Source organism: Peromyscus maniculatus, chromosome 1, assembly GCF_049852395.1.
Source record: "Peromyscus maniculatus bairdii isolate BWxNUB_F1_BW_parent chromosome 1, HU_Pman_BW_mat_3.1, whole genome shotgun sequence".
Lineage (NCBI taxonomy): Eukaryota > Metazoa > Chordata > Mammalia > Rodentia > Cricetidae > Peromyscus > Peromyscus maniculatus.
This window is the reverse complement of record NC_134852.1, coordinates 94,697,817-94,722,597: the sequence shown is the minus strand read 5'-3', so window position 1 is coordinate 94,722,597 and position 24,781 is coordinate 94,697,817. Positions and strand designations below refer to the sequence as shown.

The following is a 24,781-nucleotide window of genomic DNA, read 5'->3' as shown; positions in this document are numbered from 1 at the left end:
GACTGAGCCAAGTGTCCCTGCTTAAGCCCCAGGTTTCAGACAGCCACCTCATGTTATGAGCACAGGACCCGGTCCCACTGCCTGGATGCCTCCCAAACAGATCAAGCCAATCAACTGTCTCACCCATTCAGAGGGCCTGATCCAGTTGGGGGCCCCTCAGCCTTTGGTTCATAGTTCATGTGTTTCCATTCGTTTGGCTATTTGTCCCTGTGCTTTATCCAACCTTGGTTTCAACAATTCTCGCTCATATAAACCCTCTTCTTTCTCACTAATTAGACTCCTGGAGCTCCACCTGGGGCCTAGCCATGGATCTCTGCATCCAGATCCCTCAGTCATTGGATGGGGTTTCTAGCACCACTATTAGGGTGTTTGGCCATCCCATCACCAGAGTAGGTCAGTTCCGGCTGTCTCTCGACCATAGCCTGCAGTCTATTGTGGGGGTATCTTTGTGGATTTCTGTGGGACTCTCTAGCACTTTGTTTCTTCCTTTTCTCATGTGGTCTTCATTTACCATGGTCTCCTATTCCTTGTTCTCCCTCTCTGTTCTTGATCCAGCTGGGATCTCCCACTCCTACAGGCTCTCTTTCCCTTGACCCTTGCCCTTCATTACTCCCACTCATGTCCAGGCTGTTCATGTAGATCTCAGCCATTTCTTCATCATTGGGTGATCCCTGTGTCTTTCTCGGGGTCTTGTTTTCCAGGTAGCTTCCCTGGTGATGTGAGTAGCAGTCCACTCATCCTTGTTCCACATCTAGTATCCTCCTATGAGTGAGTAAATACCATATTTGTCTTTCTGAGTCTGGGTTACCTCACTCAGGATGATTTTTTCTAGATTCATCCATTTGCCTGCAAACCTCATGATGTCATTGTTTTTCTCTACTCTCTCTCTCTGTATTCCATTGTGTATATATGTCACATTTTATTTATCCATTCTTCAGTTGAAGGGCATCTAGCCCTCTAAAATTATGATTTTTATGGACTTTCAAAATGGAACATTTCCATGTGATTTTTTCATAAATCCCTAATTTGACTAACTCTTACCTTGACTCCTTCCTCTCTTATTCCTCCATCTCTGCTTAAGCCCTCCCACCCCGGTATTCCTCCCCTCCACTTTCAGATCACATGTGTTCTGATATCCCCCATCCCTTAAGACCTCTTTTCACCCGTCCCCTCTCTAGGGATCCTGTTATCTCTTCCTGGCCTTTATTGACACTCCTCTTTGAACACACCACCTTGAGAAGTCCAAGATAAATCTGCAATGAGCATGGACATCTCTCTGGGTCTGGGTCACACCACTCAATACAATTTTCAGTTCCATTTTCTTGCAAATGTCAGTTTTATTTACAGCGAAGTAAGATCTCATCCCGTATAAGTGGCGTGATTTCTTTATCTAGTCATCAACTGGTGCACATCTAGGCTGGCTCCTTGTCCTTACTTTGGTGACTAGAGCAACAGTGAACATGTCTGTACAAGCATCGCAGGAGGAGGCTGTGCAGTGCTCTTGGCATATGCCCAGGAGTCAGGAAGCTGGGTTGTATGGAAGATTTCCTTTGAGCTTCATAATCAATGCCACACAGACCTCCATCGTGGAGGTACCAGTCTACACTTCAAACAACAGCAAAGGACTACTCTCCTCTTCCCACATCCTCACCAGTATTTGTTGTCACTTACTTTAGCCATGCTGACTGGGATGAGAGCAAATCAAAGTAGTTTTCATTTACATTTATTTGATGGCTAAGGGTGTTGGACACCTTTATAAATATTTATTAGCCAGAGTATTTCTTCTTTGGAGGATTCTCTATTCAGTCCCATAAACCATTTTTGATTGGGCTGTTTGTTTTCTTGATGTTCAATTTTTAAAATTCTTTTTATATTCTGAATATTAATCTTCTGTTCCATTTGTTAATTTTTTGGTCTTATTTCCTAAGCAACTGGGGTACTGTTTAGAAAGTCTGAACCTACTCAAGGGCCATATTTTACTTTCTTTCTATCAACACTATAATCTATCCATTAACAGATTTTATCCACTTGTTCTCACGGCATCAAAAATATTTGGAAAAATTATACAGACTTAAAAATCTTTTCACAGAATATACTTTTAATTGTTGAAGTTTGGCATATTGCTCTAACAACTATTAATTTGACTGTATACTCTGACACTCTTGTGGGTGGGTCTTAGAGGTGGGACAATCCTGAGCGTCTATGTATATGTAGGAATTCAATTGCTTCTAAAAAGATGAAATCAGTCCTAAAGCTAATTCCAATAGAGAAATTGACGATATTAACTTTGGAAACCAAGGTGAAAATGGATTAAAATGGTGGGGCTCAAATGGAGAAAATTTATTTATTTATTTATTTATTTAATAAAGACATAGGGAGTATTTTAGGAAAATTTCAAACAGCAGTCTGCACCTGCTAGAGCCTTTTCTTTAGTTTTATTCCCCGCGAAGCAGTAGATTTTTAATTTTTTTGACATTGGGACTCAGCTTTTTGTGTTTTCCTCCCCACTTTACAGGCAGCCAATGTGCTGATTCAAGGGAATTTCATTTTTTCCCAATCAGACAAATGGAACCAAGTCTAGAATACTTACAGCAAGAATTGAAGATAAATACATAACAAAACCTACAGAGAATAAAGCTCAAAGAAAGTAAGCACATGAGTGTGGTTCTGTGCAGAGGTACTGTGTGTGGCTCCCTGAGCATCCTAAATACAGAAGATGACACTCTTTGTCTGCAAAGCCAAACACATGGATGAAGGGTGACTAATGACTGTGAATAGGTGGTCTGCTGCAACACACCTCTGTTATCCCAGCCCATCCGTGAATCTGCTGTTGTGAGAAAGGATACATATCTCCAAATGTTCAGACAGACCTCCACAAGGAGCAGTAACATGCTGTGAGGGTGGGGTATCCTTACCATCTCTCTTTCCTGGTGGTTAGGGGCCAGTGGAATGCATCCCTATGTTCTGGGATCATGATGACATTCTCACAAATCATTCAAAGTTAAAAGATAATTTTATTTGTTCTCAGAGATGATGACATATTTCTTCCAATGTATTGCAACCTCTGAAATTATCTTGTAAGTTACTTCTTTTCAAACAATTAAGATTTTGTTTTTTACTCAATAACACACAAATATTTGATCTCACCCAAAGTTTAAATAGTATGAGGTGCATGGAATATAATGGAGTTCTATAATCACTCCCCTATTTTCCTCAACAAACGAGCGTGCACTATGTAGACCCTTTTCATCACTTAGTGGTCATGTGACCCTGACTATATTACTTCTATCTCTGCTATATTTTGCTCTCCTATAAAGCAAGGATAGGGCTGCATGGAATATTCAGTGGGAAAAGCATTTGCTGCCTATCTTGAAGACTGGGGTTCAAATCCAAACATCCAATGCTAAGTATGGCTGTAAGCATAGTGCCTATAAGCATAATGCCCTGAAAGAAGAGACCAAAAGAGGGTGTTGGATGCCATGGAGCTGGAGTTACAGACAATTTTGAGCTACCTGGAATGGGTGCTGGGAACCAAATGCAATCTTCTGCAAGAGCTCTATAGTCCCTTGTTATGTCTTGAAGAGCTCTGGTCATAGGCAATAACACAATATAGGATTTAGAGATGGAATGCTGGAATCAAAACTAGACTTGCTCTAAACTTTCATGATAAGGCACAGTCAATCAACAGGTGTTCTATAATTTTTAGTTCAATAATTAGCTTCCCACAGAAGCGAATATGAGATGTGGAAGTGTGACCTGCCTAAGATAGCTAGCTCCTTTATGTTTGTACATGGGGTTAATATTCTGCCATTTCATGGGACTCTCCCCTGAAAGATTGGCTTCCTCCAACAAGCCCAAGCTGTAGCACAAACCATGTAAGTTAATGATCGTAGCTCAAGTGACATCTTTAACACATAGGGTGGGAGATGACTGTCTTCAGTGACATTAAAACTACAGTCAAATATACAACATGTTACAAAGAAACCAGAAGTGGGGGAGTCCCAAATTAGCATAATACAATCAATCAAGATGAAGAAAGTAATTGTCTTATAATAATAATACATAACGATTTGATAAAGCAAGAGTAAAAAATTCACCAAGAGCATTGCATGGGAGGAAAGCTGGGAAGGGAGATGGCGACTTTAGTTTCATAACCTTGCTGAAATGGTGCTCGAAAAAAGAGACAAAGATTTCTTCTTAGAACTGAGCATTGCTCTGCAGTGTCCCCTGATCTGTCCTCAGCCACAGAACAATGGCTGGAGTCATTCTTTCAAAAGTACACATCATAATTCTAGAGGTTAACTGACTCCCAGCATGAGAGATATGATTATCATTATGAATCTTCCCCAGACCCTCTACTCTGTTGGTCTTTTCAATATTGTTGCATTTTGTAGGTTTATATTTTTCCATTTCAATGGACTTTTTTGAAGTGTAAAATATATTGGAAGTACTGAGACAATACTATAAGGAGGGCAATCCAGGGTTTTCTTTTATGTACTTATTTTTACTGTGTGTTGCTTACACAAAATGACAGATTTCACATGGCATTCTGTTCAAGTATACTGTGAACTGTGTGACTGTAATTCAGTGTCCATCAGCCTCTTATGGCCTTCATTGCCCATTTTTCTTTATTTATGTGCATGCATAGAAAGATGTCTGGAATAACGATTTAAAAGTAGGAAATGCTTTCCTAAAATATCGTGCACAGGAGGACCATGGTTCTTGGGGGTTATTCTGGAGCCTGTGGAGTGTGTCATTTTCCTTCCCACGGTGCAAATAAGCTGTCTCCAGAGCCCCCAGAACATGGATTCTGGCTTATGTTTTCTTCTTCTCATTGACTTAAGGCCTCAAAACATTTCTAGAAAAGGGCTTTGCAACTTCAGGTCAAGTACACGAACGAGGAGCTCAGGTGAAAGTGAGGGCAGCCTCACTATGGCTGACCTGGAAGATGATTTGTTTAAAACGTTAATTACAGTACACACAGCACTTACAGCAAACCGCAGATGCCACTCCATTCAACTCGGCAAACTCCGGAGCCGCTCTCCAGTAGAATTGGCAAAGTTCCCATCCAGATGTGGTCAAGAGAATTTTTTTTTTTCTGGCTCAGACTGAGTCCCATCTTCTTAGGTTCCCTCTCTGCATAATCCGTGGAATGTTCTTTTTCTTTCTCTATGAGTTCGTTTGCCTATGGCTATTGGAATGGTTGCCACCTGGTGTTCCAAAACAAACAAATGAACAAACAAACAAACAAACAAACAAACAAACGCACGCCTCCGTTCCCCTGTGGTCAGTAGCACCAAATGTATCTTGCAAACTCCTTCTATCTTTAAGCACCCCATGTTGTTGCCAGACACTCGAAAGATCTCTGCATAGTTTCCCATAGACCATGGGCACAGTCCGTGATGATGGGCAGGAACACATTTAGCATAGACAGGGCTTCCCTACTGCAGTACCTCCTGCTTCTGCCTGCACGCTTTGCCTCCATCTGTCTTGTGCTCCGGTGACAGCAAGGATTTAATGTGGCTATGAAACCACTCCGTCTTTTGTGAGAAGACAGCAGATTTGGTTACAGTTCAATGTGAAACCCATGCTCTGAGCAGAAGCCATTTATTTAAGACATTCCCCATCCCTCCTCCTCCTTCTCCCCTCCAGCTCTGTCTCTCTTAATCATTTCTCCGGTGTTAACACATCACTATTCTACTCTGGCTTTTCTGAGTTCATCTTTCCTCTCAATCTGCCCACAAGCTTAAGGAACCTAAAACAAAGACAGTTTGAGATTTATCAGATAGCTTACTTCTGATGTTTCACAAAACTTGATTCTGCCAGGAGTTTTTACCCATAGTTTCACAGCATTGTTTATGATCCCCAAACGATGACTCCATCGCCTTCTAATCTTATCAGATATACTGGACATCCAAGTTCAATGCAGGTCTGATTCTGTGTAGGAGGAGAGAAGAGAGCATGTGCCAGGCACACATTTGAGTCTCTTAACAAAAACATGCATTAACAAAAATATGCATTTTTTCCTATAAAGAAAGAGAGGCCAGAACAGTTTACAGAACTTGTCTCAAGTCTTCATCCACTAATGGGGGAGATGGACTAAGACAGCCTGAGTGTACAGCTCATACTTTTTAACTCTTAGCCTAATGTTCTTACCAGAACTGGAGGTGTGATGGAGGCCGGGACCAGCTCCGAAAAGACTTCCAAATGTTTACAACATTCTTTATTGCAGACAGCCCAAGGTTGTTTTTCAAGGCTGGTGGAGCTGCTTTACAGCTAGGGTTAGTTAAGACAAGTTCAGCTCCAAGTACCACAAAGAAATTCTTAGGAAGATCTCTGGGGTATCCAGGACCCACGTGGTACTTATTAGGAAGGTTTGTTCTAATGAATCGCTTTGAGGATTTCAGCTGAGAAGTCAGACTCCGAGACCCTCCTGCCCATATGGGCTGCATTTCACTCAATGGGGGCTTTGTTGCAGCCCAGCTCTGAAGAGAGGTCAGCTGGTGGTCAGCAGAGGAAACCACCACTGAGAAGGCTGGCCCTGAGCTGTGTCCTTCTCCTGCTTTCCTTTGGACAAGCTACAAGAAATCTTTTATGGGCTGGTGTGGGGAAAGCCGATGGGAGCCAGCTCTGTTCTATTTTTATACTGTATTGCTGGTGGAGTTAATTCTGTGGAAAAAAATCGTCAGTGGGTTTGTGTGTTTATGTAGGCCCCTTCGTCTTGCTGCCTGGTGCCAAGTTCCCTGAGTCTGCAAGGAAGCGCAGCCAGACATGTTCAGCGTCCAGGGTCCTCACCCCGTGACCCCTTAATCTTTCCAAGTTTACCCAGCTCTCTCACACCAGCGTCTGCATGGAAACTGATCCCTCAGCCCTTGGCTCTTGGCAGGAGGATACTTCCTTCATATGGAAAAGTGTTTAATACCAATTTAATGGTCTGTCTAGCCACTGTATGCCCGGAGCCCGCCCTCCTTCCTTAATGCCCATTGGCACAGAGCACGGAAAGCTAATTTTTAATCACCCATTTCAAATGCCCCCTACTTACTTTTCAGTATGTCCACTGCTCTTCTAATGAGGGTTCCCCCCAGTTTATTTTTAATCTTGAGAGGCCCAACAGCCACCCTAAGTTACAATGGTGTTCTTAATTAATTTTCATTAAACGTAATTGAGGCAGGGAGGATGAATCTCTGTTTTCATTTTCTTGTTTGCGTCTTTTTTCTTTTATTTATTTCTGTCCCCTCTTGCATTTCTTTTTGTCAACATCCAAGAAGCAAACACGTAGAAATAATTTTGTTATTGACTCATGAAGTGGCTGCTAGTGTTTGAATTTAAAGAGCAAAACTAGGTTTGAGATGAAGCCTGATGGGAGGGGTCCTGCTCAGCCCTGCACAAGTCCCAAGTTCACGCTCATAATAAAATTAATTAATAATAAAGCCAGTAAAAGATAACAGGAGGAAGAAAGACTATGCAAGGAAACACTGTTTTGAAGTTGAATCAGTCACTAACTAAGTTAAAAACTGGAGCAAATCTTGTAGCATTATTTTATCAAAGGTCCTTAAACAATATGCATGCTGTATACATAGTGGGAAATTATTGAAAATGCCAAGAATGCAGGAAGTCCTAATATAAACACAGTACAGTCAGTCATGAAATAGGTGTGCTTTGTTGTGCATTACTCACTTGCTTTATTGAAAGATGAATTGTGAAGGTCATATGTTATTCTTGGCCAAGCTTTTCTTTTGTTGACAGTTTTGCTTTGTTTTTATTGTTAAATATTGGTATTGTTTAAACATCAAATTAATTTGTAAAACCTTATTAATACTATTATTTATTATTTATCATTTTGGTTTTTTGTGTCAGGGTTTCTCTGTGTAACAGTCCTGGCTGTCCTGGAACTCACTTTGCAGACCAGCCAGGCCTGCAACTCACAGAAATCCACCTGCCTTTACCTCTCGGGTGCAGGGATTAAAGGTATGAGCTGCCACCACCCAGCATTGTAAAAAACTTATTAGTGGAGATGGGAGTGTGTACAGGGGTCAGGAGACAACTTCATGGAGTCAGTTCTCTCTTTCCATCTTTACGTAGATTCCAGGACTTTAACTCATATCTCTCTCAGTTGACCCAGCAAACACCTTTAACCGTGGAGTCATCTTCATGATCCCTGAACTGTTCAATTATTAAATTCATTTACCTGAAGTCAAAATAGCAATGTGCCTGTGTGGACCCCTAGTGACCCACTACCTAGTCTTGAGAGGAAGAGCCACTTGTCTTCCTGGTTTTCCAGTGAGTCTTTCATTTCATATAGAACATTTATAAATCCACTATCTTTACTATGCTGCCATTAGTCTAAAAGGCCTGAAAAAGAGTGTCTTACCCCTGGTGACACGAGGCACCTTCCTGCTTGCCACTCATGTTCTTCTTTTTATATTTTAATAAACTGCACAAATACTGCTTTATAACAATAGATGACAAAGAAAAAATACTGAGAAAACTTCCTATCGATCCTGTCTCCTCCTTTGTCTTTACGTCACCTTTCTTCATGCCTGGGAATTTCTGCATCATATTTCACAAATCCACACATAACTTTTAAACAGTTGTAGTCTTAGGAATTTTGTTTTTGTTTTTAAGACAAAACCTGACCATGTAGTCTTGGCTGGCTTGGAACTTGCTATGAAGACTAGGCTGGCCTCAAACTCACACCTGTTTCTGCCTCCTGGGTGCTGGAATTTAAAGGTGTCCACCACCACCCCCCGGACCATAGGCTCAGGAAATCCTGTCTTTCACTTAATATTATATTCTTAGCATATATTCTGTTTCTGGAAAAACCACTCATTCAACAATATCCTCTTCTATGGGCTTCTATGAGCCAACTAGTATAAAACATTCAATTGTCTTTTTAGCAAGCTACATTATATCTACATAATACACCATTAAGATGATCACTTATTACAATATATACTATTCTAGGGGGTAGATTTTTTGCATTAGAAATAAAGCATATATCTGGTACCCACGTCCTATTCCATAGCAGCAGCGCCCACTCCCACATCCTCCTGGACAAGTGTCATCATCAACTCCAGCTCCTTTATCTTTAGGGTCAGCAGTCATGGATGAGGATTCCAGCTCTTGCTTGCCACTCCCATAATCTTTGAGCTTTTGGGTTGATACTAGTATCTGTAGCAGGAATCTTAAAAGTTCCTTATTAATAAAATCAAACCTGAGCCAGGTATTGGGGTGAACTGGAAGATCAGAGAACAAGAACAAACCACAGCTACCTCACCTCACCGGATCCTCAGCTGGTCTTGTTTACTCAGACTGTAGGCCTCTGAGTCCTCATCCAGAATGGGTCTCAGCTGAATTGCTGCTCAAAAGCCTGAATGCTTAATCAGGCCAAATGCTTAACCAGGTCAAATGCTTCTTGTTCCTGGTCCTCACACCTTATACATCTTTCTGCCTTCTGCCATCACTCCCTGGGATTAAAGGCTCGCTTTCTGAGATTAAAGGCGTAAGTCCCCATGCTTGGCTGTATCCTTGAACACATGGATTTCTGCCTAGCTCTGTCTCCCAAGTGCTGGGATCAAAGGCATGTGCTACCACTGCCTATCCTCTATGTTATATTGTGGCTGTTCTGTCTCTGACCCCAGATAAGTTTATTAGGGTACACAATATTTTGGGGAACACAATACCACCACAAGTATCTACATTCTATTCTGGTATCCATATGAAATATGAATGCACACAACTAAAGAATTAGATGCTGTGGAAACTGCATCTTTACTATAAAACTGAATTTCAAAAATCATGGACAGATACACTGCTGCTAGCAGTAATTGAGATTATCAATGCCACCAACATCTCACAAAGAGCGTTTATATCTCTTACATTTTGACATTTTGATATGGCTTCCACTGGTATCCAGTATTGTGAGGTTTTGCTATTGTTATTGAATTATACCTTACACACAGATGTGCAAAAATCAAAATGTAGCCCAGTGGATTTTCATGTGAATGCATCATGAAGCTCAGTAGGGTCCTTTCACACTCTCAGTACCTAAGTTGGTTCATTTCATCAGCTTGACACAAACTAATCACTTGGGAAGAGGGAACCTCAAGCATTTGTCTCCGTCTTATTGGCCTGTGATCAGGTCTGTGGTCATTTTATTGATTAATGATTGGTATTGAAGGGTTCATCTCACTGTGGGTGATGCCACCCTGAGCAGGTGGCCCTGGATTTTATAAGAAAGCAGACTGAGTAAGCCATAACAGGTAAGCCAGTGAGCAGTACCCCTCCAGGTCCTGCATCTGCTTCTGTTTGAGTTCCTGCCCTGCCCTCCCTCAATGATCAACTGTGATGGAGACATGGGAGCCAAAAGAATCATTTCCTCCCCCAGGTTGCTTTTGGTCATGATGTTTATCATAGCAACAGAAAGGCAACACTGCCTAGAGACCTCCTTGTGTCTCTCCCCATTTACTTCATGCCCCAAGGTAACTAACATTTTAATCGACAACACTGTGGATTCAATTAGACAATTTTTTTGACATTTTTATGAGTGACTTGAGCAGTAGGTTCTTCACTTAAAAAGCACCCACTATGTTTACCAAGCCACATTCCTATAGCAGAACCCATTTATCTAGCCAGCAGTGAATATATAGTCCATCTTACTTATCCATTCTGCCTCTCTTGAGCACTGACTTCTCCAGCTCTTTGCCTCCAAATAACGCAGATGTGAACATCCTCATACATGGCTTTAGGTTGATGGACAGTGGGAGTTTCTGTCGGGTTAGCTCCTAGGAGTGAGATGTCTGGGTCAGAATTGCTCAGCTTCTCTAGCCCTCGTCAAATGGCTGCAATTCATGTTCCCACTAGAGACACAAGAACTCCAGCTGGCCCCACTCATCTCCAGCACTGAGGGTTTCCACCCTGCTATGGCAGCGATAGTCCCAGCAGATGTGGGGCTCTGTCTTACAGGGATTTGCATTCAGGTTTCCCTGGTGCTTGCCTGATGGGGTGTGGTTTCTCACATGCTAGCTGCCCATTTCCCTGGGAGTGTCTGTTCAAACATTTATCCCCTGTCCTTCCGCCCCCAGATTGGCTGCTTCTCTGCTGTTCTGTTATCTATATTTCTGCCCACACCACATTTTTATGTAGTTCATACATCTTTTTTTATTTTATTTTGCTTTTTTAGAGACAGGGTTTCGCTGTGTAGCTTTGTGCCTTTCCTGGAACTCACTCTGTAGCCCAGGCTGGCCTCCAACTCACAGAGATCCACCTGCCTCTGCCTTCCTAGTGCTGGGATTAAAGGCATGTGTCACCACCACCAAGGTGGGAGGAGGTCTTAAATACAAGCTTACAGCACAATGGGAGAACCCTGGAGGGCAGAAGTTCGCTATTGATGTTTTACAATCTTGCATCTAAGCTGTTAACACCCATTGTGCAGGATACACAGACAAGGAACTTCCCTTAAGCATTCAGGAGGTTGAAACCTGGAGGGAATTAGCATAGGGAGGATATCAAGGTCACGGTCAGCAAGCAAGGCAACAGTTACCCAAAACGGGGGCCAGGACCCTACAGGTCCTCCTTTTACTAATAAATGAGCTTCTGACTTATGTTGCATGGGATGTCAGCAGGTCACCTTACCCGTCATGGAGACACATGTACAGGCCACACAGGCGCTCTGTCTTAGGTTGGTGAGCGCCCCCCAGGAATTACCCGTCTTTGAACACTCATTATCATACAGGCTTAATAGTGTGTGAGTTGCAGAGTTAACTGCTACCAAAGATATCAAAGTGGCACTGGGCTTGCAATCTGTGTGTTCGACACAGAAAAGACCAACAGAAGTCCTAACCCACCCATAGTCAGTAGGCTAAAGGCAACTGAGCCATTTCCTTCCTTAATGAGCCTTACTGCAAATTGGAGTCCTTGTAAGATGGTATCCCAAAAGCAAATGGTACTTGAGTTTATAAATTTATAATTTTCAAAGCCAATTGAAATGTATATAACTATTGAATTAAATTTATCATGCCCAATAGAATGAAAAATTGATTAAGGGTGGTAGCTACTTTTGCTGCCAAGGTCTCCACTGTGCTAGCTGTAGTAACCAATTATGAAATGGTAATCCCAGAAACAGTAGCAGCAGTGGCCGCCACTGCTATAACAGCAACAACAGCAGCAGCGATGTCAAATTCTCTTCTGGAGTGTGTGGGCATTCACTGGCATGGATACAACTCCAGGAACATGAACTGCCAAGGCCCATTTTTCTTGATCCCAGCACGACTTAAGCTGGTAGCTCTGCAAAAGAACAACTAAGAGCCATAAAGGAAAAAACAGGCAGCTCACAAGGAGCATAACTAGTGGTCTCATAATGGCTACATTAAGTCTTAATGTGTCACAGCAATGTGTATTTTCTACCTTGGTTATTCTGTTGGAACTATCATTGTCACGTACAAGTCTTTATACACCCTAATAAACCATTTTCACTTTTTTTTTTTTTTTTCGAGACAGGGCTTTTCTGTCCTGGAACTCGCTCTGGAGACCAGGCTGGCCTCAAACTCACAGAGATCTTCCTGGCTCTGCTTCCGAGTGCTGGGATTAAAGGTGTGTGCCACTACCCAGCCACTTTCACTATTTTCTATTTTTTGATTGCTGCTATCTTAAATCTAATCAACTGGTACCTTTATAATATTGACTCTTTTAATCAGTGGTACATTATAGTTTTTTAATGTATATGTTTTGTTCATTTTATATATTTGATTAGCATTTACTAACTTTTTATTGCTTGATACCATCATACATTTATATAATGAATTTTAGTCTTTTTTTCACATAAAATTCCTCACATTTACTTCCCTTTCTCTCCCACTGGGAACTTTCTTAGCAGTCAACATCCTGTTTCCTCTTCTCAAGCCTTCTTCTTGCATGTAGCTGACTGAGTGTGGGTGGGACGTCATTTACAGGAGCAAGCACAACTTCTCAGTGGTGACATCACTAAAGAAAATGACACCCCTGCCTCCATCTACAGTAGTTGGGGATGCCAAACCATTCTGTGTCTTTGGAATTATATTCATTTGATTATGATATAGTAGCTGCTCATTAAAATGTGGGTTTAATTTGCTACTATTTTTCCTATGTACATAAAATATATTGGCCAGTAATTTTGGATTACATACTGATTGTTATGACAGATTATACTAACCGTGATGAAAGCAAATCACACACACACACACACACACACACACACACACACACACTTTCGGTGCTCATATTTATTTATTAAGACTGAAGATGCTAAAATATCATATGTATATGAAAGCCATAATTTAAATCCATAATGGCAAGAAAAGTCCTAGCAAATAAAAAATGGAAAGGAAATTCCTTTACATGATAAAGAGTGTATATCAGAAGATTCCCCCAATATTCTACTTAAGGGTCAAATATGAAATTGAGAAAAAAAGAGGAATGCCCCCAGGTCAACCTTTACTCAATACTCTACCAGTGCAAGAAAAAAGACAGCATGGATATGTTGAAGAAAATCCACAATAAAGGCCGCTAGAATTAATAACTTAATTTAAGTTTGCTGGTAACGAGGTCAAAATAAAATCACTCATACCTCTGGATGGCCCCTTATTAGTGCTTAAAAGGATTATTGGCTTAACTACAGTTTATTTGAATTTAATTATTGGGAAGGAAAGCAGGGTCAAGTTTCAATATAAATAATTGGAAAATTAAATGCGGAGTGATGCATTTTGCAATCATATAAAACACCCAAAATTTATAACACAACAGGCAGGCTTCCTCAAGGGAATTCAGATGTTCGGCAAGGAAAGAATAAACACTGTAAATGCTAGGCACTTCTTCCTTAGATTTCTTTTTATTTATGTGTGAATACATCACATGTGTTCAGGTACCCCTGGGTGACAAAAGAGTTGTTTGGATTCCCTGGAGCCGGAGTTATAAGAAGTTGTGTGCCACAGGACTCCTGTGCTGGAACTGGGTCCTCTGCAAGAGCAGCCAGTGATCTAAACCACTGAGCCACCTCCTCAACCTCTGTTTTCCCTTTCTTAAACCCCTTGAAATTGGTTGTTCAAATAAAAACTAACTTGTGGATATTTTTTTGAGTTCTTTAATGAACACTTAATGGCCATGTCAGTTTATGTCATTTATAGTTTAATGCAATTAACTCTTAGAATGGTCAAAATGAAATAGTACAAGGTCCTGCCCACTTTGATCCCACAAACTCTGCAGGATTTGGTTGTTTTCTGATGCCTTTGATGAGCTATCTAGTTTGTTTTGAATTTCTGAAATTTTATTCCTTTTCCAGTAAGGGATGAGGTGGGATCTTAATGTCCATCAAACTGTGAGTTCTGTAGTTAACTTCTTTCAGAAAAATGACACTATTCATGCCTGGAGAATGAGGTAAGGGGGAGATAACTAACTTATCCCAAGGTCACACTGCCTCTAAGCCGAGTGTTGGGAGCAGCACTCGGCTGGTCTTTTGCTGATCTTGTGGTTGTGCTGATTATGTTGGGGAGCAGGCTGCAGGTCTGATGGATAAACTTGGACAGGGACTGTGCATTTCTAGATGTTTTCTTTGCTGTGTGGATTACAGCAGGGGAGGAAGTCAGGGTTTTCCGAAGGTAAGACCATTTCTGCTGCTGCTGTGCCTGAAGAATGTTCTGTTCTGCAGTGGCCTTACAGTGTTCTTTAGGAAAGGGGTGTCCAGGAACAGCCACTGTCTTCTGCTTGAAGCTAATTGAAACCCTATTCCAAGCCAAGTGGAATTATGGAGAAAAATCTGCTGCCCCAAATGGAAAATACATTCCAGATAAAAGATACTGGGGTTATCTGAGAAGAGATAATCGAGTGCTGAGTGTATTATGTCATTTTGTTCTAAAATTTGATTCAGTTTTGTGAACTTAACCTTAAAAATAACTGCCAGACGCTTTCCTATTGCTTAAAGAATGCTACAGTTAAACAAGAAGCTGGAATGCCCTCTACCAGGAAGCTTTTCCCTCTTCGTTCTGGAGCATGAGACAATCCCCTACCCTGGCCTGAGTCTTCAGTGAACTGTTAGGTTTATTTTCTGTACTGAATGTAGCTCCTGAAGGTTATGTCGGGAAAATTCTGTGCTTGCCAGAGTAATAGACTATCTACCATAAAAGTATACCAGAAGACCCTGTAGCACAGACCAAGGACATTCCCATCTAAGGCTGAGAGCGATCAGCTCCATTTCCTGGACTGTTGACATTGTATGCTAATATGGTGCACCTGTGATCAAATGAACTGGTTAGTTAGCCAGACTAAGGTCCATGTTTCCGACACCCTCCATTTTTCATCTAAATTTTGTCTCTCCATGTTACAACCAGTCACTGAGTCTCTGTAGAGTCCTTAGGGAAATGGCAGCCTCCTCACTTCCTTGTTTGGGAGTGACCTTCCTGATTTGAAGGAGCAGCACTCTGAAGTTTTAAGTTCCTCCTGTTAGACTGCAGTTGTGAATTATTTGGAGAAAGCCTGTAGAGATAATTGCCATTCCCACCTCAGGTCAGTGGTAGCTGCTCTCAACAGAACTTCCCAAGGATGCTGTTGACCTTGGGCTCCTGGCTGGGCTACTGATTGTTCATTATCTCCTGCTACACTGCTCCTTTATCCTCTTTTCACGTTGTGCTTTCAGATGAAGTTTCTGTGTGTGGCTCACACAAAGGAGGAGACTTTGGGCTCCGTTTCTTTGAGGGTAGACTATCTACTCAAAGTATGTGGACTCATCTGTATGGGAGCTTTGCCTTTTGCTTCCCATTTGTTATTTATTCCATCAGACCCATGAACATCTATCTTTTTGCTGTGGGTTTTGGTGCACGTTGCTTATATTGTTATTTTGACAGGTCATTACATCTTCAGTAGTTTTCTTGAAAATCAAACATTTTAAATTTTAAACAATTTTCTTATTTTTTTTTAAATCACTGTTCTGATTTCTCTGGATATATGTGTTATAATCCATTATCTGAGTTATCTCCTCACTTCCTTTACTGTCTGCTTCCTTCACTGTAGCTCCTGCTATGTGAAGGCATTCTTCCCCTTGACTGGTTCACCATGCCATCTTTAGGATTCATTATACTACCTGGTACATGTAGGTGAAGAAGACAGGCAATATCGCATAGACACCTGAAACCTGCTAGCTCAAGAGTGGATTGCTTTCAGACTTGCTTTTACTCGTGACTAGACCAAACTAGAAAATGAACTCATCTTCCCTGTCTCCCTCTTTCGATCAATTTTTGAACTGGTTAGCTTTAATGTCAACCTGACACAACCCATAGTCACCTGGGAAGAGAGAATCTCAGTGGAAGAATCGCCACCATCAGACTGGCCCCAGGGCGCTTCTGTGGGGGCATTTTCTTGCTTGCTAATTGATAAGGAGAGCTCAGCCCATGTCAGGTGGTGCCAATCCTGGGCTGTACAAAAATTCAAACAAACAAACAAACAAACAAACAAATCTGAATAAGCTCTAGAGGGAGTACACAAGCAGAATTCCTTCATGGTTCCTGCCTGACTTCCCTCAGAGATGGACTATGACCTGAAGGTGTAAGCTGAAATAAACCATTTCTTCCTCCAGTTGCTTTTGGTCAGTATTGTGTCACAGCAACGGAAAGAAAACTAAGACAGCGTCCAAAGCACCATCTCATCACAAACATCTGATGAATGACTCCCCCGTCTTGCCCCAACTCTTTACCCGTGGTGCCTCTGCCGGCGTCTGGCTCTCACATCCCTCTGGCCAAGCCTGAGTGTTCTCATCACCTCTAGTGTTCACACTCCAGCGCTTCTAACCCGGATTCTGGATTTATTGCCCTGGAAAGCAGCCCTGGCAGCACCCGGGCTGTGCTTCCAGACCTCTGCTGGCTTCAGCTACTGTGGACTAAGTCCAAATTCTTCACATGGAATTTGAAGCCATTCAGAATTTAGACCCTCTTGTCTTCCTGGTCCTGTTCTCTGTCATGTCCTGAAGGCCTCTCCCAGCATTTAAATCTCAAATATTCTATACTTTCTCAAAATTCAAGGACATCCTTCCCTGGCCTTTGCAAAAGGTACTGTCTCAGCAGAGGTACCACCTTATTCATTTTACCACCGAGGACATCAAGGCCCACAGACTAACATGGGACCCAGAGCCACCTCTCTGATCTTACAAGGAGCACTCGGGTGGCCTCCTGGGGGACTGAGGCAGTGAGTCTTGCAGCTACTTGATGTTTATGAGTTGAGATCTTGGGCCCTTCCTACCGAGTTCAGTGTTGTTTGAAGCACTGTGAACAGATTTTGGGGGAAGACTAAAATTCAACCAAGAACGAGAAACTTACAAGAAACCAGGATGGAAATCATAAAGGAAGCCAATTGTGTGACCTGTGGAGTCTACCAAGCTAGGGTCAAGCTTTTATGTCTCAAAGTCCTACAAGGGAAACATGGATATTCAAGTCAGAGAGCACATGGGACCCACGCACTTCCTATCTCCCAAGAACCCTGTTGGAGGGCAGAGCTTCTCTGCAAATACAGTGTGTCATTGTCTGTGGTTATTTAGGTGTGCTTATTTTCATCCTTACACTAGAACCATTTAGGTTTCAAAATTGCAGAGTGTTTACCCAGATAGGATGTGTCTTCCAGCTCTTTCCTGGGATAGCAGGCCACAGGAGGAGAGACTTCCCATTGCAGAAGAGGAGCCGCTAGAAAGGATGAGGATCCTCCTTTCTGTTCACAGGACTAGAGTCATGTGAGGCTCAGACTGGCTGGTAAATATGACTACTTCTGCTTGGAAGATGACAATATCTAAAGATAGTATTTAATTAAAAAATTTAGAGTTAATGATACCTTTAATTGTGTAGGTATATTATTATTGTTATTGAGATAAGAGTTCATGTAGCCTGGGCTGGCCTTGAACTTGATATGTAATCTAAGATGACCTTGAACTTCTGGTCCCCCTACCCCCAGGGCTAGAGTTGTAGCTGTCTGTCACACCTGGTTTATGCAGTGCTGGGGCTTGAACGTATGGCTTTGGGCTTGATACACACAAGCCCTCACCAACTGAGCTTGCTGGAAAACACACTCTTGTGCACAATCACATTTGATTCTTACACTAAACAAGACGTACCTTAAATCTCTCTCTCTCTCTCTCTCTCTCTCTCTCTCTCTCTCTCTCTCTCTCTCTGTGTGTGTGTGTGTGTGTGTGTGTGTGTGTGTGTGTGTGTGTACAGCTGTGTTTCTTGTGTATGTTTCCTCTCTTTGATCCCTTTTCCTACCACCTATCACTGAACCTGGAGCAAAGGTCAATCTCAGAACCAGTGTCCTTAAACTACCTAAGCCTGGCTGAGTTTGAGTTTAACCAGGTCCACCTCAATGTCCATGGGTTTAGGACTATCCACTGGAGTTTGGTGGGCTTACAAGTGGGAAGGCAACTGAAGACAGTGTCTTCCCTTCCACCACCAGAATCCATCAATATCAGTGGGTCAGCAGACAGGGGTAGGGCCCTCTGAGCTACGGCTGCCTGCCGACAGATGCGGTCTTGTACAGGCTCATTGCAAGTAGATGCAGCTGCCTGCCATGAAATCGTGATGTCATTGGCTATCTCATGACCAGAAGGTAGAGGAAAGGGACTTGTAGGGGAGGAAGGGAGTACAAAAATGGTTAAGGAGTTTACCCAAAGTGTGTGGAGTGTGTATGACAGTATTCAGAATGTACCGTTTACATGTATGAGGCTGTCAAAGAGCAAAATTAAAAGTTATAAAAATAAATAACTAACCCACTGGCTAAGACTGGATTCTTTTTTAAGAGATGAGCAGTAGACGGTGATTTGATGGGAGAGAAGGAATCAGAAGAGGCAGGTGAGGTCTCTTTGCAGGAAGTACAACAGGTAGTGCGTGCGTGCGTGCGTGCTTAGGACAACGCCCTTTGCTGAACTGTGCTTGTGAAGACACGTCAATTAACAGTTGCCAGAAAGTCAAAAGCGTCACAATAGCAGAGGGGAAACTCAGATCATTCCTGCAGAAGTTGTGATGAGATGGAGAAAGTTCACTGGAGTGAGAAAGAACAAAGCAGTTGGAATTTTACTGCCTGCTGGGGTAGCAGAAAACACACTTCAACATTCAGGGGAAAGATTTACATGATTAGATATAATAATTAGATATTAGATAGATATAATTCTTAATAAATGATCCTGCAGCCAAACTCACAAAAGGCCAGGAAGTGGGACGCTGGTACAACTGTGTGCTCGCTCACAGCTTCTCACTCCTCCTCTAGGGACCTTCCCTTACAGAGGCCGCTACAGAGGAGTGGCCAGGAAGGATGGGCTGGACCTCAACAGTCTGGCCCCATGCCTTGCTGCAGGATGAAAAGCCAAATGCCAGCTACTCCCAAAGTTCTTGTTTTCTGCTTCCACGGTGTCTGGGCTAGCCAGCTGGTGGTTACCAACCTGAGTCTGACGGGAGTTAAGTTGGCTGAGGCAGAGCAAGAAGGGAGGGAGGGCTGAAATGGTAAAGGGCCAAAAATCTAGGCTCAACCTCCACTGGTAATCAGGGAAATGCAACAGAAAGCAGTAATGCAATATCTGTGTTTTAAAAAGACTGATTCATTTTATTATTTATGTGAGAGGGTGCTGAACCCCTAGAGGCCAGAACAAGGCACCTGATCCCCTGAGCTGCAGTTACAGGCCTGGCGTGGGTCTAGAAACCAAACCTGGGTGCTCTGGAGGAGCAGTTAAGTGCTCTTAAATGACGAGCCATCTCACCCGTCCCATTAATGCAGTAGTTCTTCATCCGATAGAATGAGGTTGATAACACCTAGTGATTTTGAGTGCTCTTCCACGACTGCTAATGATGAGACTTCCTGGGGAGGCATTAGAGGGTGATATATTTTAAATTAAAAATACATATGCCTTATGCTCCGTTAGTCCTCAGGCTCTCCACTAGGAACATGTAAAATATGCATGGGAAGCACGCTCATTGCCAGTTTCTTTACAGCAATGAAAGCAGGCAGGCGTTGTAGAATGCTTAAATTAAAAAAAAAAATTTTTATCACCCCCCCAGGAAGTTCATATCTCTGTACACATACCAAATAAAAATGCAGCATTAAATGGTGGTTAATGAAAGTTCCCCATGAGATGACATTGTCTGGAAAATGGTAGAGTTTGAAATACCACTAGGGATGTAAACATTAATAAAGTAAACATAAATCAAAATTATAAAATTTTATAGAAGTTAATATGTTTATAATTGTAGAAAAATCTGAGTGAGTTGGGATTTCACCATCAGCTACAATAAGGGCAAATTCATTCTATCACATATAACTAATCAAGACTGAAAACAAGGATTGGAGGCCAGGCCTTGGTGGTGCTCACCATTATTCCCAGCACTCAGGAGGCAGAGACAGGCAGATTTCTGAGTTTGAGGCCAGCCTGGTCTACAGAGCAAGTTCCAGGTCAGCCAGGGATACACAGAGAAACCCTGTCTTGAAAAATTATTGTAGAAAAGAGAAGAAAAGAAAAAACTGACACCATGACCACCACCAGAAACAACAATAACAACAACAAAAAACCCAAATCAAAAAACAAACAAATTTAAAAAAACTCAAGGATTGGGGCTAGAGAAAAGGTGAGAATTTAGCTTTAGTTAACAATGTCTGAGTTTTCACAAAGATGATGCCCAAATATATTAGTATATAGATTATGAATCAATACATTCACATACGTAGAAGGCATCCCAGGAGGAATTCTGGGGACCTGTTCTTGTTAGAGACCAGGAAGAGTCAATGCAGCGTGCTTCCAGAAGCTCTCTGAGAACTCCCCCTAGCCTCAGATCCAGAGAACCGCCCTGCTCAGTCCTACCTGGCTGGCCCAGGTCCTGTGGATTTATTTGGCTTTATTGCCACCTGATTTTTCACTACAAAAATAACACGTTACAGAACATGTGGGAAATGCAGAAAGAAACAAGGGGGAGATCACAAAATCTCCGCAGTGCTGCAGCAATCTGTAACTGCTCATTAAATGTACTTACCTTCAGGACCATTCCTAGTATATGTCATACCTGAATCTAACCCTATGACATGTATTACATTGCATATACTGACTTTAATATCATTGTCATAACCACCAATACAGTATTTGTTCATCATAATATTCATTGGTTAAGGGTGGAAAATTTGGAGGTGGAGATGAAAATCAAAATGGAAGAACAAATCACCCAGGTTCCTATCACATGGCAAACATGTCCTAACATTGCTTCTGTTCATTTTTTATTCAAGTTTATAGAGTTGAAAACAAAACACACACTCTTCATTGTTCACCCTAACTAGATGGTAAGACCCTATTGGTGAATACACCATGAACTTTGGTTGCAGGACAGAGAGAGATCAAACTGGAACTGACCTGAAAATTTTCTCCCTTTTGGCTTGCCTTCATAGCACCAGAAGGTGTTATGAAAACTGCTGAAGAAGAAAATTTATCAATGACTATTACTGAGTAGTGAACTTTTTGAATGTTACTGTTCTGATCTGCTAGGCAAGGGGTGCCCATTGATGCAATAGTGGCATGAACTTTGGGGAGGTAACCAACCACTTTCTGGCCTGTTCTACAGGAAGAAATTCTTGTTGGGTATTATAAACCTGGGCAGAAGCCCATGGCTCAGGGGATCATAGGCTAGTGGGGAACCTGCTATTGTTGTTTTGTTAAATGGACATGTTGTCAAACTCTTCTAAATATTGATGTTTACACTGGTTGATTAGTGCTGTCCTCAGACTTGGCCAGATAAGCCTCTTTTTGCAGTGGGCAATAGTTTAGACAGAGACTGGTCAAAATGCTGAAGATCTGTGATGATTGGATGCTCAGCCTTAAATGGGACATCTATGTCAACCCTCTCAAGGCTTGGGAAACATGGTGGAAGAAGTGGAGGAAATTATCTAAGAACCAAAGGGTCGTGGGGAGTGCAGTGAAAAGCCGTCTTCACAACATGTCATAGCCATTGCACTCATGAGCTCTAGCTGTGGTTAGCTGCCCAAGACCTGAATAAGATCAAGCCAGCCGGTTCAGTTGGCCTTCCAGTAGTGAACACTGATTGGATTCAGTGGGTTATAAACAAAGAAGACAGGAAGGTGGGAAGGAGAGTTATGGGGGTGGGCTATGAGAAAAGGGGTGAGAGGAGAAGTTTGGAGTGGATTGATCAAGACCCATTGTGTGCATTATAATATTGCCAAAGAATAAATAAAATATATTTAAAAGAAAAAATGCACAGACTGAAGTATAGTCACAAGGAACATTAGTAAGCACTGGGTGAAAGAGGAGAGAGAGGTTTACTTAAAGTGGGTCTTCCATATTCAAGATGTGAGGATCCCAGTGGCTCTGTGTACTATTGCATTTTATTATTAAAAAGCAGTTTTCCTTGAGTGGCATTTTACTAATATTTGCTGCATGGACTATTGTTTATAGGAAATTTAATGGCTCCAAATAACAAACAAGAAAACGTGGTACCCTGTAACAAAGAAACCCTGCAGGTCAGTGTAGTCTGCCTTGCTCTTGCTTTGCGTTTTTAATCTGAGTATCATTTTATCTGTGTATCATTTCAAGGAAATTTCTCACTAAGGGAACAAGGACAATGAATGTTCCAAGCTTTTGTTGAGGTGCGAATACTGTTTCTTTGGACTAGTGAACGACACGCAGGCCTGCTTTGTTTCTCCCCTCTCCGGTCCTAAAATCTGACCTCTCTGTTCTCGGGCACCAGTCTCACCAGATGCTAAAACCAGTGTTTTTGTTCTTCTCGTTGAAACATTTTTTTCCTTTACAGGAAACTGGCCAAATGTTCTGATAACCTGTTTTTCTTTTTCTTCTTCTCCCCTCCCCCCTTTTTTTAAAACTTGAGCCAAGGTCTTGGGTAGCCCAAGGTGTCCTTGAACCGCTGATCTTCCTGTCATCATATTGTAAGTACTGGATTTACAGGCATGTGCCACTTTGCTCTGCATATACAGTACTAAGCAGGTACTCTGCCCATTGGGCTATATCCCCACCTAAATTTCTTCAGCCATGTTTTCAGGATGGTCTTTGTGAGACTATCATGAGTTTTTTCCCCAACACTGATTTTCATCTCAATTCTGTAAACAGCAGACTTTTCCCTTCAATTTCAAGGTCATGTAATCTATTTAGTGCACTCACTCTATATTCTCTTAGCCCTGTGCTGACGCCCCTGGTCCTCTGCTATTTGTAACCATTGTGTGCATGAGAGGCTGTGCTCTCTCAGCCCAGCCTGGCTTCCACTTTCCTTTTGCAGCCTTGGGATACCTTGCTCTGAGCAATCCCAGCCTATGACCTGGTAACAGTTAATCCTGCCTTCCTGGATGCTGCCAGGCCACGAAGAACTCCTCTTCCTATTCTAATAATTTTTCCTTTAATTTCATAAAAACTAGACCATGCAGGCAAATAGTTATATTGTTAGGAACAGGGAAAACAGTGGTAAAATGAGAATGGTCGCAGGAATGAAAAGACACCTGGACACTGTCAGGGCAGAAGGTGGAAGGGCAGGAATCGAAAGCATTGGACATGGATGCAGATGCTCTCCTCCCTTCACACTCAACTCTAATGCCAGCTGGTAGGCACCTAGTACTCGAAACTGAACCCTTGGATGGAGAGACTCACCCACATCTCACACGATTCTGCAGCGTGGACACATCATAACTGCCCCCATTTTACAGGTGAAGAGATTGTATTTTGTTCAAGCAGATTAAGGCAGGCACAGAATAAGAATTTAAGTGTAGGTGGTTATGTTTGGTGGTAGGCTATGATCTCCTACCCTGTGCTACCTATACAAAACTAACCCAGAGAAGACCAACATTCCTGGTCAACTGAGGTGGGGAGGGAGGGAGGGAGGGAGGGAGGGAGAGAATGAGGCCCTCCTCCCGAGTCTTTTACCTGTTGCTTATGGAGCATTTCCTCTTCTTCCACATGCAGGAAACACCTGCTAATCCTCACTCTGCTTCCTGCTTAGGTGTCTCCTAGAACACACTTTCTTGGGATGGATGCAGAAGAAGGCCTGGGATGGTAAGAAATGGATGACAACAGGACAGATGAGAGAGGTGAACTGATCCGTGTCTTCTATGCAAGCAGAGAGCCCTGGATTCAGATCACCAGCACTCTTGTGAAAAGCCAAGCATGGCAGTGTGCCTATAGCCACAGTGGTAGGGGCTGGAGATGGATCCCTGGTGCTTGCTGGCTAATACAGGAAGGAAGGGCTTATTTCACCCCACAGTCTGAGGGTATAGTGCTTCAAGGTGGCGAAAGGCACGGTGGGAAGAGTGTGAGGTAGTATTACATTGCGTCTGTAATCAGGAAGCAGAGGGAGGGAAATGCTAGAAAGTCCCTAGTTCACTTTCTCCTTTTTGACAAGAACCCTAACTCACGAAATGGTGCTACTCACATTCAGAGTTGTCTTTCAGCTCCAATCAGCCCAATCTAGAGAGATCCAGAGGATTGTGCGGGATAATTCTAGATTCCATCTGGTAGAACACGATCCAGGAATAGAGTCATGTGAAGAGAATTCTCCATTCTTGTGAGAAATCTCAAAGAAGACAGGACAAGAGTCTTGTGACCTCAGGTTTTTCAAAACACAGAATGGTTCTTAGAATGTGTTTTGTGCTCCATCAGCTGCAACAGACGGGGTGGGTTTACTTCAGATTATCTCTTACCACTTGCTTTTGTTATTCAGTTGATATTTAACTGTTCTTTGTGTGCTTCTGTGGAAAAAAACATGTCTGTGCCCTGCACGGTTTGTCCTTG

The 24,781-nt window shown here is 42.3% G+C and overlaps 2 long non-coding RNA genes across 2 annotated transcripts; both read right to left on the bottom strand.

Moving 5' to 3' along the window:
- Positions 1-4,483: 4,483 nt before the first annotated feature.
- Positions 4,484-5,935, bottom strand: LOC121826160 (uncharacterized). Its single transcript, XR_006068470.2, has 2 exons — positions 5,795-5,935; positions 4,484-5,210 (listed from the first exon to the last, which is right to left on the bottom strand). It is a non-coding gene; the product is annotated as an uncharacterized LOC121826160 (long non-coding RNA).
- A 4,001-nt stretch (positions 5,936-9,936) lies between these two features.
- LOC143272071 (uncharacterized) lies at positions 9,937-24,506 on the bottom strand. The gene is made up of 3 exons (XR_013049483.1): positions 24,423-24,506; positions 23,918-24,038; positions 9,937-10,784 (listed from the first exon to the last, which is right to left on the bottom strand). It is a non-coding gene; the product is annotated as an uncharacterized LOC143272071 (long non-coding RNA).
- Between the last annotated feature and the right edge of the window lie 275 nt (positions 24,507-24,781).